The sequence below is a fragment of the Quercus lobata genome, chromosome 1 (assembly GCF_001633185.2).
Source record: "Quercus lobata isolate SW786 chromosome 1, ValleyOak3.0 Primary Assembly, whole genome shotgun sequence".
NCBI classification, from domain to species: Eukaryota; Viridiplantae; Streptophyta; class Magnoliopsida; order Fagales; family Fagaceae; genus Quercus; species Quercus lobata.
The window spans coordinates 37,542,708-37,562,827 of NC_044904.1; the positions used below are offsets into that span (position 1 = coordinate 37,542,708).

At 35.6% G+C, this 20,120-nt stretch overlaps 2 long non-coding RNA genes across 3 annotated transcripts; both read right to left on the minus strand.

Annotated features, from left to right (window-relative positions):
- Positions 1 to 2,299: 2,299 nt before the first annotated feature.
- Positions 2,300 to 9,159, minus strand: LOC115989326. The gene is made up of 4 exons (XR_004091886.1): positions 9,020 to 9,159; positions 3,615 to 3,794; positions 3,129 to 3,535; positions 2,300 to 3,051 (listed from the first exon to the last, which is right to left on the minus strand). It is a non-coding gene; the product is annotated as an uncharacterized LOC115989326 (long non-coding RNA).
- Positions 9,160 to 10,706: 1,547 nt separating this feature from the next.
- LOC115989334 lies at positions 10,707 to 13,902 on the minus strand. 2 transcript variants are annotated; one of them, XR_004091889.1, is made up of 4 exons: positions 12,993 to 13,902; positions 12,585 to 12,701; positions 12,355 to 12,407; positions 10,707 to 10,810 (listed from the first exon to the last, which is right to left on the minus strand). It is a non-coding gene; the product is annotated as an uncharacterized LOC115989334 (long non-coding RNA). The 2 variants fall into 2 exon arrangements; XR_004091888.1 differs by having other exon boundaries at positions 10,707 to 10,815.
- Between the last annotated feature and the right edge of the window lie 6,218 nt (positions 13,903 to 20,120).

Consider the following 20,120-nt stretch of genomic DNA (forward strand, 5'->3'; position numbering starts at 1 on the left):
GTTTTACCAGACGGGAATGACGCTGCTAGAAAGTTAAAGGTCCAGGCATCACGATTTGTGCTGATAAAAGATGTTTTATACAAAAGAGGGTTCTCTCAACCGTACCTGAGGTGTCTATGCCACGAGGAAGCAGATTACGTAATGATGGAAGTCCACGAGAGTATTTGTGGAAACCACTCGGGGACACGGTCATTTATGCACAAGTTGATCCGAGTAGGATACTATTGGCCTACAATGCTGAAGGACACACAGGCTTATGTCAAGGCCTGCGACAAGTGTCAAAAGTTCAGTAATCTCATCAGGCAACCATCCGAAGAACTAACCCCCATGACGGCCCCTTGGCCCTTCGCTCAATGGGGACTAGATATCATAGGCCCCTTCCCAACAACGGTCAGGCAGCTAAAGTTTCTGGTGGTTGGTATCGACTACTTCACTAAGTGGGTGGAAGCAGAAGCCCTAGCCATTATCAGGGAGAAGAACATTAGAAGTTTTGTTTAGAGAAATATCATCTGCAGGTATAGGATACCCAAATTGCTTGTCTCTGACAACGGAAAGCAATTCGATAACAGCGCATTTAAGGACTTCTGTTCGGAGCTAGGTATCAAGAATCACTAGTCGTCACCCGAACACCCACAAGCCAATGGACAAGTTGAAGTCACGAACCGATCCTTGCTCAAGATCATCAAGACCCGGCTCGAGGGGGCAAAGGGTATCTGCCCGAACGAGCTACCAAGCGTTCTATAGGCATACCAAACTATAGCAAGAACACCCACTGGAGAAACGCCATTTAGACTAGCATACGGAAGTGAAGCTGTCATCCTAGTAGAAGTAGGACTTACAAGCTATCGAGTGGAAAACTACGACAAGGATAAGAACGAAGAGGTCATGCGCCTTCAACTCAACCTAGTGGACGAAGTATGAGTGAGAGCGGAGCAAAGGATGGTGTGGTATCAGAATCTCATGGCGAAACACTACAACTCCAATGTCAGGCATTGAGATTTTCAGGTTGGAGATGTTGTACTATAGAAGGTAATGGGCGCTACTAGAGATCCCTCACAAGGAAAGCTCGGACCCAACTGGGAAGGACCCTACAGGATCGCATCATGGCAAAGGAAAGGCACCTACCATCTCAAGATGCTGGACGGGCAAAGGCTTCAACACCTATGGAACACAGAGCACCTACGGAAATACTACCAATAGAGATGAAGAACAACGACGCTTTTTTCCAATTTATTTAGTTTTTACTACAATTACCAGTTTTACTTAGACAATTTTTAGTACAATACTTTAAGTTTCTTTTTAAGCCCAAGGGGGCAGGTACTTTTCTACAAACACTTGTTTTTAAAAAAGAAGAATATTCAGACACATCTATGTCTTTTCTGCCTGAATTCTCATAAAGTCCATAAAGTGGACGAATCATCCTAGGAGGATGAAAATTCCAAGTCCACAAAAGTGGACAGGTATAAACAAAGTCCGGATACCGGACAGATCATCCCCGGAGGATGAAAATTCCAAGTCCACAAAAGTGGACAGATATAGATAAAGTCCAAAAACTGGACGGATCATCCTAGAAGGATGGTTATTCTAAGTCCACAAAAGTGGACGGATGAAAAATAAAGTCCATAGACTGGATGGATCATCCCAGGAGGATGAAGACTTTAAGTCCACAAAAGTGGACGGATATAAATAAGGTCCACAGGCTAGACGGATCATCCCAGGAGGATGAAGATTCTAAGTCCACAAAAGTGGATAGATATAAATAAGGTCCAAAGGCTGGACAGATCATCTCAGGAGGATGAAGATTCTAAGTCCACAAAAGTGGACGGATATAAATAAGGTCCATAGGCTGGACGGATTATCCCAGGAGGATGAAGATTCTAAGTCCACCAAAATGGATGGATATAAATAAAGTCCACAAGTTGGATAGATCATCCCAGGAGGATGAGGATTCTAAGTCCACAAAAGTGGACGGGTATAGGCTAGAGTCCAAAATGTGGACGGTTCATCCATGAAGGATGAAAATACTACCCAGTCCATATAGTGGATGGTACATAAAGGATGTAAATTTTATTTAAATCCATAAAGTGGACGGTTCTACATGAGGAAAAAATGTAGATTTTAGTCCATAAAATGAACAGAAAGTCCATTGAGGATAAAAGTCTAATCGGGTCCGTAAGGAGGACGATCCCTCTAGACATGAAGACAAACGAAACTTAAATTCCATAACACAATGTGGATAGACACATTTTGGAAGTTAGGTTTTAACCCAATTGCCATAAAATTAAAGGCCTCACATAGCGGATGAGTCAAATGAGAAACAAGCCACTACATTCATAGCAACCATGAAACAAGCAATTAAATCAAAATGGGCAGATAGAAATATAAAACCCTCGAAGGGGAAATTTTTTAACATGAACATAATGACGAATAAAATTAAGGGATTGTTTTCCCAACTTACAAAAAAAAAAAAAAAAAAAATCTACTCCTGAGGGTCTGCATCCTTCTCCTAACGGGTGTCATCTCCTACAATTTGAACTTGACCTTGGGCATTCTGGGTCAGAGCTAACTCTTTGTCACCTTGAGTTGCATTCTCAGCAAAAAGGTTGTAAGTGTCCTCTGAGGCGACGGGCATGGCGGAGGTTTGAGCTTGGTCCTCAACTTTAATGTTTGAAACATCCAGGTTGGGGTAGGCCTTCTTAACCTGACGGAAGGCATTGTCAAAACCCTGCAGGAAAGAGTCTCCTAGCTTTGACAGCAAGGTTTCGGAGTCACGGTACTCCCATATCGCCACCTCTTTAGCCAAACGGAGCCTATCCTTCAGGTCCTATACCTTCTTGTCCTTACCCTCAAGGGCCTTCTTCGCCTCCTTCATGCTCTGCTCAAGATCTTTCTTACCCTCTTCGAAAGTTCGAACTTTTTCTCCATTTTGGATTTCCAACTTTGTAGTTGGTTCAGATCATCCTCCATCTGCTCTACCTTTGCCCGTACACGCTCCAGGGCTGTCTTATGGGTAAGACAGCGTCCCATCAGCCCTTTCATCACAACCATGGCCTGAAACACAAGTAAAAGGGGAGTTAGATGGAAAGCCAACTAGAAAGGACGGACATAAAGGTGACAAGCTGGATTACCTAGGCGATTGCAAAAAGACCCGTCTCCCCCATGGCTTCTGTGGAGTGGTTGCCCAAGTCCTCATAATCCTCCGACGAAATGATAGACAAGAGCTGCTCCAAGGCATGTTTAGAATCTTCGTGGAGGTGGACAGGTGGCTTCTCTTGATTGGTGGACGAAGCCTTCATAGGGCCTTTGCTAGCCCTGTGCTTCACTGGGGTGACCGTCTTCGCACCCTCAACCATTAGCCCTACAACGGGCTCCAAAGGGACTTTGGGCTTCTTAGCAGGACGATCCTCTTTAAGCAGTTGCTTCCTCTTTGTGGACAAGTTGCTTGAGCCCATCCCCTTAGGAGCCACGTCGCCGGTCTCCTTTTTCTTGGTAGCTTGCGACCTAATTAGTGCTCTCCTCTTAGCGTCGTCCATTTCTGAAAATGTGAACGGGTGAAGTTAACTACTAAAATAAAAATGAAGACCGTTCAAATAAAATGAGGACGACAGACTTACATCTACTGATTTTTGCTTCGTATTTGACGGCTGCTAGCATTGGCTCAAGTCCATCACAATACCAATGGATGGTATTAAGTGTAACTAATTTTGCCCAAGTCCTTTCCTCCGGTTGGGTCATAGAAAAAAATTTCTCAAGAAAGCTGAACTCCTCAAGTTCAACTTGTGGGCGCCGTCTAACTGCAAAGAAGAAGAACAGTTAAAATTGTTGGAAAAGTTATAATAAACTGTAAAAAGTTCACACACTAGGACGGGTGCATACTGGACAGATGCAATATGTCCCAAGTCGTGTCAACGGGCATGTGTTCCATGTCCCCTGGATGACACATCCACTCATCACCTTCTAGGAAGAAATAACGGCTCTTCCAATCCCTATTTGAGTCTGGTGTTTCAAATATAACTTTCAACAACGGACTCCTAGGCATGAAACTATACATCCCCCTTAACTTGTCTATCTCATCTGGACGGTAGCAGTGAAGGAATTCCCTCACCGTCAGCCTCCTAGCACCGTCTGTCATAGCACCGTACATGACCTCCATTGCTATGAAGACCTTCCAAGCGTTTGAAGACACTTGGTTGACGGATAGGCCCAGGTATTTGAGTAGCTCACGGTGAAGGGAGCTTAGTGGAAACCTAAGTCCCACCTTCAGCATCTGTTCATGCACTTCGACACCGTCTACCCCTTCATAGTAGCATTTCTCTGACTTATAGGGCAAACAAATGGGGATGTTATCTGGAATTTGGAAATTATCCCTAAGAGTGTTGAAGTGTTTCTCCTTGATGGTGGACTTAAAATTATTCACTATCCACTCCGGTAGCATGATGAACTCCCTAAGTCCATTAGCACCTACGACGGATTTTAGTGTTTGTTTCTCGCCGTCATCAGAAACCTCTTCTTGATCAGCTATCTCCATATCCTCATTTCTTAAAGATGAGGAAGAGACAGACGGACTCCTCTCTTCGCCTGGACTCTCTTGGTCTTTATGACCGGACGGGTATATTTCCTCGTAATCCGTCCCGTCCGGACAACTGACTGGATACTTGACGCACTAGACATTGCCTACACGTGATGACAAAACCTAAGACTCTGACGGATCTAGAAATGATGACGGGTGTATAAAGTCTAGGAAAAAAAAAATGTAAAAGTATATCTGCAGGTAAAAAGGACTTATGAAAATAGAGTACTTACCCATTTTGTGAATGAACGGAGGAAGTGTGTTGATGACGGATATAGCAACTGAACGGATTGGTCTCTGACAAGGATGACGGTTGCGCTCTGACAGTGTGTTTCAGCTAAAAATGGAGAAATGAGAAACAAAGACACTGATATTTATAGAGGAAATGCACAAAAGACGAAGCAACGCTTTGATCCGAGATAAAATCCAATCGCGACACGTGTCATGCATCATAATGGCTTCCGGACAACCTGTCAAGCATTGGCACTGTTCACGGCATCCGCATTTAAACCGTTGACCCACAGACCTTTGAACCGTCACCCCTAGAGCCTTAAACCGTCACCCCACAGATCCTTCCACTCAAGGATGACGAACCTATGGGGTGAAGGGGGCAACTGAAGAGGGTAAAAATATAGCCTGACGGACCTCCATTAAATGGGCCTGATGGATCCATGTCCATAGGTTGGTAGATGGCAAGCCCAACTTGTGCAAAGGTTTGTTATGGATAGGCACAACAGAAACCCTAGATGGGAAATACTTGCTTGCGATACACACTTAATCACCATAGAATCCCAAGGTAAATGGAATCTTAGCACGAAGAGGATTCCGGAAGATAAGCGCGTTAATGAAGATCTTCTCTACAAGGAAATGTCTTGTCAATCACGTTTGGGACTATTCAAGAGGATTCCTATAAGGAAAAGACTTCTACACCAAGGAAGAGATGCCAATCTTCTACTACTATAAAAGCCCCAATACCCTTACAAATTGAGGTATGCATAATTTACACTTCTCTAGCACTCTAAAGTTGTGAGAATAGTTCTAACTTGACCTTCGAAGGGTATTCAGCTAGTACCACACCGGTGCTCTCTATTAGGTCTTCTCTCTTTTCTGTGCAAATATCATTATGAGTGTGTGAGGGTCGTGTAGCTCACTGGTGATATTTACGGCATCCTCAGTAAGAAAAACAACAGAAAAAAAAAATAATAGGAGGAAGAGAGAGCACCACTTAGAACACATACACTAAAATAATGAGTCAAACCTAATAATTAAAAGAAAAAAAAAAGAGAGAGACAAATTAATATATATCTTTCCCACTTTTAAAAAAATACTAATTAATTAGAGAAAATATTAATAGAGAAAACAATATATATCACACCCATAGGTTTTTTTGTGATTGGAAAATGTAATAATCCAAAATTTTAATGGATGCAAATTATTAACTTTTTCCCCAAAACTAGAAGACCACGCACGTGCTTAGAGGCTAGTTTTAAATAAATGTGCAACGAAAGGCACAACAAAGGACAATATAACATTTCATATGAAAGAGATGTGATTAAGAAAAATGAATCTAAAGTTTAACAGTTTCAATTAATTGAAAATGTAGTGTTACCCAAATTAATAAATGTAGGCATATATAGGTAGGATATTTACAAAAAATGGTCTTTAACAACTACTTGATAGATTGACTACAACTTCGCACACCAAAATTCATCCAATGTGCCTACTATGCAATCTAATATGTCACCCTAAAAAAAATACAAAAAAAAAATAGAGAATAAAGCTTAAATTTAAGAAAAACAACATGCAAAAATAATAGGAGGAAGAGAGGGCACCACTTAGAACACATACACTAGAATAATGAGTCAAACCCAATAACCACAAAAAAAAAAATAGACAAATCAATATATATCATTCCCTCTCTTTAAAAAATACTCATTAATTACAGAAAATATTAATGGCCTGTTTAGATGTTTAGAGAGGGAGGATAGTAGAGGGGAGTAGAGTGGAGGAGAGTAGTGGGGAGGAGAGTAGAGGGGAATGGTTCCCCTCCACCTTATTTGGATGTTTTTAAAATTAGTAAGGGGGAATGGAGTAATTAGCCCTTCCCCTTATTTCGATATTTTAAAAATTTTGATGAAGAGAAGAGGAAATGATTAAAATAGACAAATTTACCCCTATTTGAAAATGGACTTGCAACATTCGTCTATTATTAATTTAGAAAGGATAAATTGGAAAATTTATCTAGTCAACAATTTATCTACTCTACTCTCTCTCCAAATCTCTTCAATTTGGGGGAATTAAAAATGAGAAGTTAGAGGTGGTGGAAACCCCTCCAAACTCCTCCCCCTCCTTCCTTAAAAAACTTCCAAATAAGATAATTGAATTACTCTCCCTCCCTCTACTCTACCCCCCCTCCTTTTTTAAACTTCCAAACAGGCCATAATAGACAAATCAATATATATCACACCCCAAGTTTTTTTGTCATTGAAAAATGTAATATTCCCAAATTATAATGGATGCAAATTATTAACTTTTTCCCAGAAAAATAGATGACCAGCGCGTGCTCAGAGACTTGTTTTAAATAAATGTGCAATGAAAGGCACAACAAAGGACAATATTAAATTTCTTATGAAAGAGATGTGATTGAGAAAAATGAAGCAAAAGTATAACAGTTTCAATTAATTAAAAACGTAGTGTTACACTAATTAATAAATATAGGCATATATAGGTAGGATATTTGCAAAAAGTGGTCCGTAACAACTACTTGATAGATTGACTACCACTTCGCTCACTCGAATTCATCCAATGTGCCTACTATGCAATCTAACAAAATTTTAGATATGTCACCCTAAAACAAATGCAAAAAAAAAAAAAAAAAAAAAAAACTAAGGCTTAAATGTAAGAAAATAACATGCAAAAATAATAGGAGGAAAAGAGAGCACCACTTAGAACACATACACTATAATAATGAGTCAACCCTAATAACAACAAAAAATGGACAAATCAATATATTTCACACCCCTAGGTTTTTTTGTGATTGGAAAACGTAGTAATCCCAAATTATAATTGATTCAAATTATTAACTTTTTCCCAAAAAAAATAGAAGAGCATACACGTGCTTAGAGGCTAGTTTTAAATAAATGTGCAATGAAAGGATCAACAAAGGACAATATAATATTTCATATGAAAGAGATGTGATAGAGAAAAATGAAGTTAAAGTTTAACGGTTTCAATTAACTGAAAATGTAGTGTTACCCAAATTAATAAATATAGGCATATATAGGTAGGATATTTACAAAAAGTGGTCCTTAACAACTACTTGATAGATTGAATACCACTTCGCTCACCCGAATTCATCCAATGTGCCTGCTATGCAATCTAATAAAATTTTTGATATGTCACCCTAAAACAAATACAAAAAAATAGAGAGTATGGCTTAAATGTAAGAAAATAACATAATATAATAATAATAATAATAATAGGAGGAAGAGAGAGCACCACTTAGAACACATACACTAAAATAGTGACTCAAGCCTAATAACAAAATAAAATAAAATAAATAAATAAAAGAAGACAAATCAATATATATCACACCCCTAGATTTTTTTGTGATTAGAAAATGTAGTAATGCTAAATTATACTGGATGCAAATTATTTACTTTTTCCAAAAAAATAGAAGAACACGCGCGTGCTTAGAAGCTAGTTTTAAATAAATGTGCAATGAAAGGTTCAACAAAGGACAATATACTATTTCATATGAAAGAGATGTGATGGAGAAAAATGAAGCTAAAGTTTAACAGCTTCAATTAATTGAAAATGTAGTGTTTCCCAAATTAATAAATGTAGGCATATATAGGTAGGATATTTACAAAAAATGGTCTTTAACAACTACTTGATGGATTGACTACTACTTCGCTCACCCGAATTCATCCAATTTGCCTACTATGCAATCTAACAAAATTGTTGATATGTCACCCTAAAACAAATACAAATACCAAAAAAAAAGAGTAAGGCTTAAATGTATGAAAAACAACAGACAGAAATAATAGGAGGAAGACAAAGCACCACTTAGAACACATACACTAAAATAATGACTCAAGCTTGATAACCAAAAAAAAAAAAAAAAAAAGACAAATGAATATATATCACACCCCTAGGTTTTTTTGTGATCGGAAAATGTAGTAATCCCAAATTATTTACTTTTTCCCAAAAAAATCAAGGAAGTTAATTTCGTACTGTATCGTCCAATACCGTCACAATTTGCCATACCAATGCTTAGGTCGGTATAGAAATGCTCTTGTTTCGTTTCAGTTTAAATACCGGCTGTACCGGAGCCATTTCGGACATACCAGGATAAAAATCAGGTTTCAGCCAGAAAATAGATACTGGGCGAAACTAAAAAAACTCAGAAAACCCCCCAAATTTCAAGATCCAACTCCTCACTCTTACCTCGGTTTTTCCTCCTCTACTCCGTATTTGTCTCTGCTACGCATTTCTTCTTCTTTTCCTTTTTTTTTGCCGGCCTCTGTTTCTACAGCCCTTTCATCTTCTTCATTTAATGTGTGTCTGTCTCTCTTTTTAGTTTTGGTACACTCACTTGAAAATAGAAAAGTAGTCAGTCAAGATGCAAGTGACAAGACTTCAAAGCAAAACGTGTGGAGGTGAAAAAAAGAATGAAAAATAAATAAATAAATAAACTTATAATGAAAGACTAATGGGCTACAACTGTAAGCAAGATGTGTGGTGTGAAATAAAGAACGAAAAAAAAAAAAATCCTAATGAGTTAGGACTTTCAGTAGTTGACTGGGTGAGTCAGTAACTTATTATAATTTTTAAAATAAAATTTTTAAAAATTTTAGCTATAGCTTCACTATTGTAACATGCATTTTTGTGTTTTGGTGAAACTAAAATAACTATATAACTTCAATGCTGCTAATACTCTAACTCCACCAAAATATATAAAAAGTTGCCAAAGTGATATATTGAGTTATTAGAAATATAACATTGTATATTGTATAAAATAGTAAAAGATAGCGGTAAACTCAAAACGGTACACCAGTATTGACCAGTATCCAAAATATATTGTACCACTGGCCAAACCGGTAGAGCCTCCAGTACGGTATTAACTTCCTTGAAAAAAATAGAAGAACACGTGTGTGCTTAGAGGCTAGTTTTAAATAAATGTGCAATGAAAGGCTCAACAAAGGACAATATAATATTTCAGATGAAAGAGATGTGATTGAGAAAAATGAAGCTAATGTTTAACAGTTTCAATTAATTGAAAATGTAGTGTTACCCAAATTAATAAATGTAGGCATATATAGGTAGGCTATTTACAAAAAATTGTCTTTAACAACTACTTGATAGAGTGACTACCACTTCGCTCAACCAAATTCATCAAATGTGCCTGCTATACAATCTAACAAAATTATTGATATGTCATCCTAAAACAAATACAAAAAAATTGAGAGTAAGGCTTAAATGTATGAAAAACAACAAACAAAAATATTAAAAGGAGCAAAGAGCACCACATAGAACACATACACTAAAATCATGAGTCAAACCCAATAACAACACCAAAAAAAAAAAAAAAAAAAAAGACAAATCAATATATATCACACCACTAGGTTTTTTTGTGGTTGGAGAATATAGTAATCCTAAATTATAATGGATGCAAATTATTAACTTTTTTCCAAAAAAATAGCAGAGCCTTTGAGCACACGCTTGAGTGCGCGGGATCATTTTATGACCTAAAATACTTTGCATACAACATAAACTTAGTTCTCACACTTCCACTGCATACATTCAAACTTAAATAATGTAGTTTATTTAAACATATAGTATCCAATATTCCCTATAAATGTTTAAAACATTTGTATCTTCGAATCACTTCATGTGTGTACTTCCCTTCTTAAACAGGCCACTTGGAGGAACACATGAAATGAGTTTGAACAAAGAGAATTCTCCATAATGCTCCTCTATTTTGCATGCAAAAATGCAATACATTCAAAACCATCTAATATTTCTTGTCAAAGAATATTTTCGTTTTTATGAGCTAGCACATCTAAGAGAAAATAGTGTGTATCTAAAAAAAAAGAATTTCACTTTAAGCAAATAAAACTTAACTTACATTTGAGCATCATGTCAAGCTTTTGTAGTGCAAGAAGATTGACATAAAAATCTAAACTTGGTGCATTTTTACAGCGAGTGATTTGCCTGTAAGCCTCCTTTTACAATCATCTATTCTAGAAAAAAAAAAATTGTTGCTTATTATAACCAAGTATACACATCAATATTTATGCCTAATCAATATCTAATTTCCTGTTTCTATTGAAATGAAATTGTTATTTAACTGGAAAAAAAAAAGAAAAAAAAAGGGATAACTATAAAAAATATTATCTGTTTAAACAACATATAAAGTGAAGAAATTGCACCCTAGAACTACATGCATATTTAGTGGAGGACCACAATCAAATGTTATTATGATCCTTAATAAATTTTGAAAAATTGCTCAAGGAAAGCTTCTAAATAAACCTCTCTATAGGCAATATTTATCAGAAAGATAGACACCTTCTAAATGTGTATATTCTACAAATTTTTAAAGTATGTACTCAATAGGTACTGTGCCATTAGAACTAAAATCAAATGTCATGTCAAAGAACTTCAACTTCATCCCAAAGCCATAAACCAAGCATAATTAAGATATAAAAATTACAAAGTAACGTTTTTGTAAATTAATCCAACGATTTATATACAAATATTTTCTACATTATATACTCTATCCATATACTTAGCTTAAATTTAGAAATACCCTTTCCCTCACTCATTGTAGGTAATTCGTAAAAGAGGGAAAAGTGAGTTATTTAACCAAATAAATTTAAGTATGATACTGTATAGCGGTTGCCCTCGGCCTCATCAATAATAGATAGATAACCAAAACATTCCTAGACCAAATACCCAAAATGGCATAAGTTTCATGAAAATGGCAATGCCTCATCATAAAGTTAAGTCTCGTTTCATGCCAAAAGTGTGTTCAACGTTCTAATATATTTCAAAATTTGTAACATATTGAAACACAGTGGTGTTCCAATGAATACTTATTAAAAATAAAATAAAAAAAAGGCAACAGTGGTGTTCCAATGAATATTATGTAAGGTATGGACTTTTTAGCAAAGGGAACCATTCAAATTGAACGTGATCTAAGATCTACCAACTAAAAGTGGAATTAATGATAGTATGATACACACGTTGGGATTTTGAGTCCATCAACGCAACAAACATACATGTATCAACATCATAACACAAATAGCAATATAACAATCCAATGCACACGGTAAATTTGAATGATCAAAGCCAACTACAGATCCAACCCCATCAATTTATCATTTTAGTTTCTAATTTACCCATATTCCAATTCTGTGCATCAAGTATTAAAATACGATGATCAACCTAGAACCAATAAAAAAAATCAGCAAGCATTAAATGTTTATACGATGATGATCAACCTGACAACATTTTCAACACACCAAAAAAAAAAAAAAAAAAAACAAAACAAAACAAACAGATTATGAGAATATTAAAAACCTTAAGAGATCATACCCAAACCTAAGCCTAAATTAAAATAATTTCAATCACAATATATATACAGATCGCAATCATTATAGAAGTATAATATACTAGAACCTTATAATGGTCTTCAATAAGGTTTTAGTGAAAATTAATATTGATTGTGGTATTTGCACTGTGTGTTTGTTTTACGGTTTTTAGGGGAAAAAAATCAATACCTTGATTTGATGAAATTAGAGACTCTAGATTGTGAAAAGATTCCTGTTCATCTCTGGAGAGAAAGAAATTGAATGATTTAATTCCAAAATAGACGAATTGAAAAAAAAAAAATCTATTACTTAAAAAAAAATAATCACATATTAAAATTTGATTTCCTTAGCACTAATTTCTTAATTTAAGTTTGGAACCAAATTGAAAAAGTTGAAAACATATAACAGATCTAATTTACCTAAAAAAAATTAGAGAAAGAATAGAACCCATCGGAGGCATTGTTTGTGGGTGGAGGGGACTTTTTTTCGTTATTGATGCCGAAGTCGGTATCATCTTCCTTCTTTTGCTTCTTTCTCTGGAAAAATAAAAAAGGTGAATGAACTCTAATCTTAGATTTAACGAAAGTGAGTTAAAGATTTTTTGAGAGAGACAGAGTGGCATTCTATTAGATACTAAACAGTGCAAAGTCAAAAAGAGCAGATGATAGGGAAGACTTTTTCTTTTGGCCATGTGTTAAACGAATTGGAAGTTGAAACAATGAATGACTAAGGGCCCGTTTGGTTTAGAGCTAACTCAATTTCCATATCTCAATTTTCAAAATCCATAACTTAAACCCAAAACTAATAACTCAATTCTCAAACCTCACCTTCACTCAAAAATTACAAAACACATGTTTGGACTCAGTTCTCAGTTATATATCTCTACAACTTTTCCCCAAAACCATGGACCCAACCACTAACACTACATAGAACGGTCATATGGGTACCCGCGTGTGATATTCTCTCTCTTCATTTTACTACTCTTCCTTCCCATCACAAAACCCAGCAACTGATTTCACGCCTCTGTACACCATAAAACCCATTTCACATAACCCAGCAAGAGACTGGTTCCCTCCCACTTCACCATTTCTCCATGAATTTTTTTCTCTTACTCATAGCACATATTTTCCCTCTTCCCTATTCCAAATTTCAGATTTTTTTTCTCTTACCCACAGACCGAAAACCACATATACAATGGCAAACTTAGAACCCACCACTGTCAACACCACCAACAGCCACAAAACGAAAAAATAAATCTAACCCAAAAGAAAATCCAACCATCAGCTACAGCCACAAAAAGAAAAAATTTTCAATCATCAATACCACCACCAACCACACAAACCCACCTCCATCACAGCCCAAGCTTCAAACCACAACTACAAACACAGAAAACCCAAGCATACCAACACAAAATCTTCAGATCAGTGATCCAAAATTGCCAACTTAAACCCACAAACACAAAAAACCCAAATCCAAACCCAGGAATCCTTAGATTGAAGACCAAAATCATGAAAATGAGGAGTGGGTTTCTGTTTCTGAGGATATATTTATGCGTGGATGAACATGGTGAGTGGGTCTGAAGAAGAAAGAAAGAAAGAAAAAGAAGAAAAGAAAGAAAGACAACCAAGAAGAAGAGGAGGAAAAAAAAACCGTTGGTGGTGTAGTGGGTCTGATGAAGAAAAAGAAGAAGAAGAAAAAAAATGTTGTTGGTGGTAGAGTGGGTATGAAGAAGAAAGAAAGAAGAAGTAGAGAAAAAGCAAAAAAAAAAAAAAAAAAAAAAAAAAAAAAAAAAAAAAAAAAAAAAAAAAGAAGAAGAAGAAGAAGAAGAAGAAGAAGAAGCAAGGAAGTCGGTGGAACTTAGTAGAAGAAGAAAAAAAGAAACAGAAAGAATGAAGAAGAAGAAGACCAAAAAGGGGCTGGTGGTGTAGTGAAGAAAGAAGTAGAGAAAAGCAAAAAAAAAAAAAAAAAAAAAAATGGAGGAAGCTGGTGGAGTTGACAACACAAAAGCTGTGGGCTCCACAAAGGTAAAAAATTTACAATTCTGCCACTGAGTTATGTAACTCAAAAACTGAAAACACCAATTTGGTGTTTTTGGTTTTCATCACTCTCACTCAACCCAAATTGAGTTTGAGTGATGAAAACAAGTTTAGGAAATCAAGCCAAACAAAAAAAAAATTGTGGGTCCCACATTTTTTGATAACTCAATTATGAGTTTCCAGTCATATCACTCAAAACACCCCTAATCCAAACAAGGCCTAAGTTTTTTGCGGGGTTGCGCTATTTGGGTTGGAATCAATGGGTCCGATGTAACTTTCCAAATTAAACTCTATAATATTTGGCTTTTGAGTTTTTAGCGATGTAACTTTTCAAATTAAACTCTATATGTGGCAGATTTTTAGGTGGGGATTTTTCCTATATGTCAAAAGCACCTTAATTGTAGGAAATGATTTCTGCTTTTATATATAGTATATGATGTGCAATGAAAGGCACAACTAAGGACAATATTAAAATTCATATGGAAGAGATGTGATTGAGAAAAATGAAGCTAAAGTGTAATAGTTTCAATTAATCAAAAACGTAGTGTTACACATATTAATAAATATAGGCATATATGGGCAGGATATTTACAAAAAAATGGTCTTTAACAACTACTTCATAAATTAATTGCCTCTTCGCTCACCCAAATTCATCCAATGTGCCTGCTATGCAATCTAACAAAATTGTTGATATGTCACCCTAAAACAAATACAAAAAAATAGAGAGTGAGGCTTAAATGTAAGAAAAAAACAACAAACAAATATAATAGGAGGAAGAGAGAGCACCACTTAGAACACATACACTAAAATAATGAGTCAAACCCGATAACAACAAAAAAAATAGACAAATCAATATATACCACACCCCTAGGTTTTATTTTGATTAGAAAATATAGTAATCCCAAATTATAATGGATGCAAATTATTAACTTTTTCCCAAAAAAATGGAAGAGCCTTAAGCGCGTGCTCAAAGGCTAGTTTTAAATAAATGTGCAATGAAAGGCACAACAAATGACAATATTAAAATTCATATGGAAGAGATGTGATTGAGAAAAATGAAGCTAAAATGCAACAATTTCAAATTAATTGAAAACGTAGTGTTACACAAATTAATAAAAATAGGCATATATAGGTAGGATATTCACAAAAAATGGTCTTTCACAACTACTTGATAGATTGACTACCACTTTACTCACCAAAATTCATCCAATGTGCCTGCTATGCAATATAACAAAATTGTTGATATGTCACCCTAAAAAAAATACAAAAAAATAGATTAAATATAAGAAAAACAACAGGCAAAAATAATAGGAGGAAGGGAGGGCACCACTTAGAACACATGCACTAAAATAATGAGTCAAACCCAATATTTGCAAAAAAAAAAAAAAAAAAAAAAAAAAAAAAAAAAAAAAGAAAAGAAGAAGAAGAAGAAGACAAATCAATATATATCATTCACACTCTTTAAAAAATACTCATTAATTAGAGAAAATATTAATAGACAAATCAATATATATCACACCCCTAGGTTTTTTTTTTTTTTTTTTTTTTGGTGATTGGAAAATGTAGTATTCCCAAATTATAATGGATGCAAATTATTAACTTTTTTCCAAAAAAAATAGAAGACCACACGCATGCTCAGAGGCTTATTTTAAATAAATGTGCAATGAAAGGCACAATAAAGGACAATGTTTATTTCATATGAACGAGATGTAATTGAGAAAAATGAAACTAAAGTGTAACAGTTTCAATTAATTGAAAATGTAGTGTTACACAAATTAATAAATATAGGCACATATAGGTAGGATATTTACAAAAAAAAAAAAAAAAAAAAAAAAAAAAAAATTGGTCTTCAACAACTAATTGATAGATTGACTACCACTTCGCTTACCCGAATTCAGCCAATGTGCTTGCTATGCAATCTAAGAAAATTGTGAATATGTGATAGGACAAGAATGTATTGACCATTTTGGTAAATTAATCAATTAATTAGCCAAGTGAAATTGATTAGATTCAATTACATGTAATGAGCATGGTAGCACAAACAAATCACCAATTAACTAAATGAAACAGAAATTAAATTTGATACGGGTGATTTGTTTATGAATGGGGAAAACCACCAAGGCAAAACCCCATCGGGTGAATTTAAAGTCACTATTCCCGAGAATCCACTATTATCAAAACAAGCAGTTACAAGTAAACGGAATCCTAGTACCTAATACCAATGTACAGTTGAACTCTTACCCCAATACCCAGTTGGACTTGTAATGTAGTGACAATCTCTCATTTCAATATATGGCTCTCAGTATGTGACTAACCAATTGATACACAGATCTCAGTACGTGACTAACACACCAACTTGAGAAAGATGTTGATTGTAAAGTTCTTCAGTTCATCCAGACGATGAAGATCAAGAAGTTCCTTGGTTACAAAACCCTTGGCACACAAACGCACCAGCTTCTTCAAGAGAAAGATGAATTAGGACAAATTGTCTCCAGTCATAATTTGAGTGAATAATCACTTTGCATCAAGTTGCATCAACTTAGACGACCCTTAAAATAATCTTTATATATGTCTAGGGTTGTGAGAAAAGAAACCTTATACAAATAGCTTAGATATGCGTGAAAAACAAATCTGGAAATCTAAATTTCGTAATTCTTGATAGATATAGTTTCTGTCAAGAGCTGTCGAGAATTAAACATTAAATCTTGATAGATACATCTATTAAGCTTTAACAAACAACACTTCTTCACTTGATTCCTAGACAGACTTGCATGGTTTCAATACTAGACTTGAACTCTTGTTCCTTGAAGTATTAAAAACATCCTAGATCTACCAAATTACAAGTAAAGTGCGTTTTGTCAAATGATTAGCCAATTCTACATGACATTGTTCTAACATGTTCCACATATGTCCTAACGACCTTTGGCAATTCGTGACAAAACACAACAAACAAATGAAGTATGAGAGAAGTCATAAATCACTGAACTCATAATCACTTGTTGAATACAATAAAATCTAATCCTAACACAAACTCTTGAAAAATTTTGCAAGAAGAGAGTTCATGGCAAGATAGACTTTGACAACCTGTCTTTTTAAAATACTTTAAACAAAACTCATCAAGGCATCTTAGTAAGAAATATAAATATAAGACAGGTTGTGTGTGAGATCTTTAGTGTTTGATTATGGCTTGGTCTTTTTCTCATTCTGGGTTCTTTGGTGATTTTTCAAATGTGTTTAAATCCTTGGGTTGGATGTGAGGAGTATAATGAGTGTGAGCAGGCTTTGGAGCTAAATAGCCGTCAAGTATTGTTTGAATGTGGGCATGGGAGGTATTGGTATCTTAGTGATCGGGTGTTGCCTCAAGTTCAACATGTGTACCCTCCTATAACAATTCTGGTTCCTCCTTGTCCCACCATCCGGTTGGCTGACCTTCTGACTAATGAAAAGATTGTCAAGCTCGTGTTGGCCATGTTGTTTCAGGAGTACCAGGGACTTATTCTGAATTTATTCAAACCCATTTGCAAGGTTGTTTGGCCAACATTTATGTGACATCGGTATTTCTCTTCCCTTCTGTAGTCAAACTTTCATCTTGTATATTCCTTTTCCATATTTCTACTTGGTGACAATATTTGCATGTTGGACTTTTTAGGCACCATCTTCTGAAGGAGAGGAAGAGGGAGAGGGAGAGATTCCTTCTCCTCACCATGTTGGTAGCTCTTCTAGTTCTTTTATGGGGACTTATCCCCATTTTCCGGCATGGCAATATGAAGTGATGAATCCTAATGGAACATATAGTTCCATGCCTTTGGATAGGCCAGAGTACACACCAAACATCCCCTGGCCCGATCTGGTGTGTTCTTGAATTTTTTAGTTCCTTGTCCTTATTTCTTCTTGGCTTTTTGGATGGCTCATGATTTGGTAGATTTGTGCTTCAGGTTGATGTTGATCTTGTGGAGGAAAGTATGCAAATGATCGAAGGTTTGCAACTGTTAGCTCATACTCAATCTTCCCAATATGTGATCAATGAGGCGAGCTGGGTATGCAATGATGCTTTCTGAGTGTCCTTTGCGTGGACTTTTTATTGATAATGGACAAAACACTTGACTTTGCTGACTTTTTAGGTGGGTCAAATGGCAGTGGCTGATTCCATTAGAAGAACTTTGGAGGAAAGGATCAAAAACCTTGAACTTGAGAATCATCAGTATGATCCTCGATTCTATGCAAGTCAAGAGGGAAATACTGAAGGTGGTTCCTCTAGAGGTAGGTTAAGGAGGTCTTTTCGCAGGTAGACTTGGAGTCCCAATGATGTTTGATTTGTATTTTCAACTTATCCTGCAAAAACGAGAAGAAGTGTTTCTTAGACATTTGTATTAATTTCCATGTTTAGCTCTTTGTCCTTTGAATTGCTTTTGATCTTGTCAGAACTTTAAATGAGACAAGCTTAGAATTCACCTGATGAGCCTCTAAGCACACCCGTGAGCACGTGTTCAGAGGATAGTTTTATTTAATATCTCTTGTCAAAAAAATAACTTATTATCTAATTGGGCTTGCCTTTTAGGCTAGCCCAATTGGGCTTTAGTATTTGTCTTGGGATGAGACCAAATGGACAAATAAGGCTCTATCTCTAATGAGTTTCGGGTTTCCATTAACTCTTGACAAGTCCAAAGTTACCATTAATTATTTAAAAAGTACCACTATGAAAATGTAATTGCACTCTGGAGCTTATTAATAAATTATATCTTAAGACTCTAATACTATATCATTTGACCCCTCCATGAAATATTCATAGTTTAACAAAGTCATAATTAAGGCTATTTATAGGTCGGTCCAGGTCGAGTTTGTGCCCAACCCGAAACCAACCTGCCAGCTTTGGGTGACAGAGAAGCTGACCAGCCGCCAACCGCCAGAAACCACAAGTCAAGTTGATTTCGGTTTGGGTTGACGGTGATTTGTTTCAGGTCGAAACCGACGAAGAGCAATGGTGGAGATCTCAACGTCAGCAGTGGAGATCTTGATGCATCTTGTCAAAATTTGGCCAGATTTGCATCTGGAGAAAGAAGTAGGCCAGTCGGGTCGGTTGGACCCAATTTTTCACGTGAAGACCCACCAACCAACCCGCGGATTCGATTTCTAAAAATGGAAATCGGCTGCCAACCGTTGTTAGCGAAGGATTAGGCAGTTTTTGATCTGGGGTGGACGGTTTGGGCTGGTGGGTTAGGTTGTGGGTCAAGATGGACAGCCTTATTTTATTCCTTAAGTCCTCGGTTTAATCTTTTAGTTATTTTTATATTTTATGAAATCTAATTTCATTAAATATAAAATTAGGTAAGATAATTTGAACCATGGGTTTGTTTGTATTGATCACCCCCAATTTAATCTTTTAGTTATTCATATATTTTATGAAATCTAATACAAAGTCATATCTAAGTTTTTTTAAAAACAATTATAGGTGAGTTAAGGTTGTGCAAAAAACGAAGTGTCTAATATGAATAAACTATTAAAAAAAAAACCAACAAAAAAAGAAAGAAAGAGTTAACTCATGTGTATATCCCAAAAAAAAAAAAAAAAAAAAAAAAAAAATAAAAAAAAAAGTAAATCTCATATATATATATCTATAGACTCTTACAATAGGTATGATTTAAACCCATATATGCGTGTAATTGTAATTTTTTTTTTAATTGTACTCACTACCCATGCATATATATGAGGTTATATACCAATAATATTTAAAACAATATGCCTAAAATTTTATTGGTTGTAATTAAAAAAGTTTTTAATTTTTTTGTTGGAGGTGGAAAAATATTTTAAATTTTAATTGAGAAAAAGCTAAAAGTTATTTGTCTCAAATTTTATATAATAATCTTTCTAAGTGTTATATTAGAAGATTTCCATGAACCTGGAGCCTAATGTTATCCACTC